Source organism: Orycteropus afer, unplaced genomic scaffold (genome assembly GCF_000298275.1).
Source record: "Orycteropus afer afer isolate SDZICR_OR568_19922 unplaced genomic scaffold, OryAfe1.0 scaffold01059, whole genome shotgun sequence".
NCBI lineage: Eukaryota > Metazoa > Chordata > Mammalia > Tubulidentata > Orycteropodidae > Orycteropus > Orycteropus afer.
Genome location: NW_006922646.1, coordinates 67,498 through 68,918, shown reverse-complemented (window position 1 = coordinate 68,918; position 1,421 = coordinate 67,498).

Sequence of the window (1,421 nt, the reverse complement as noted above, 5' to 3'; positions counted from 1 at the left end):
TCTTGATGATGGGCAGAACTAGAAAGAAAGACGATAAAGATACAGATGATCTAAACAAAACAACCAATTTGACCTCATATACATGACACCTTACTTGAAAACTATTGGTGATAAATGAAATTGAAAAATTCCTAGACTCAAACGAGAACGAAATGACAACATACCAAAACCTTTGGGACACAGCAAAAGCAGTGCTCAGAGGAACATTTATAGCAATAAGTACACAAATCATAAAAGAAAATGGTCCAAAATTAATAACTTAGACCATCAGAAGGAAATAGCAAAAGGAGACCACAGTTACTAGAAGACAGGAAATATCATTATTTAATGAATGCAAAAACTAACATGCTGCTTTATAAGAAAAGGAAAGAGGCCCCAAATAGCCAAAGCAATCCTGAAGAAGAAGAACAAAGTGGGAGGCCTCACACCACCTGATCTCAGAACATGCTATAATGCCACAGTAATCAAAAGAGCCTGCTACTGGTTCAGCAACAGACACACAGACCAATGAAACAGAATTGAGAATTCAGACATAAAGCCACCCATCTGTGGACAGCTAATCTTTGACAAAAAGCCTAAGTCCATTAAATAAGAAAGAGGAAGTTGCTTTAACAAATGGTGCTAGCAAAACTGGTTATCCATTTGCAGAAAAAAAGAAACAAGATCCATACCACACACCTTGCACAAAAACTACCTCAAAATGGATCAAAGATGCAAATGTTAAAGCTAAAACTATAAATTTCCTAGAAAAGAATGTAGGAACAAAAATAGAGGTCCTAATTTTTTATATAAAGAGTCTATTAGACTCAACTAAAGAATCATAAGAAAAGTGATCCAACAGAACATGGAAATTACAGGACAATATCAATAAAATAACACACAAGTAAAATCTTGTAGAAGAGAATTGAAAAATGGTTGCACCAGTATTTTGACGGGGAACTTCTAGAAATGTGAGCTGGATTAAGAGGAGGACGTGGGATGAGGGATATCATTCCTGATGTCAGATGGATCTTGGCTGAAAGCAAAAACTACCAGAAAATATTTATTTTTATTTTACTGATATGCAAAAGCATTTGATTGTGTGGATCATAAAAAAATATGGATAACATTGAGAAGAATGGGAATTTCAGAACGCTTGATTGTGCTCATAAGGAAGCTGTACATAGACCAGGAGGCTGTCATTCCAACAGAACAAGGGAATAATGAATGGTTTAAAATCAGGAAGGGTGTATGTCAGTCAGGGTTGTATCCTTTTACTTTACTTATTCAATCTATATGCAAATAAACCAAGAAGCTGGACTATGTGAGGAAGAACATGCCATCAGGATTGGAGGAAGACTCATTCACAACCTGCAATATGCAGAGGACACAACCTTCCTCGCTGAAAGTGAAGATGACTTAAAGCACTTATTGATGAAGAT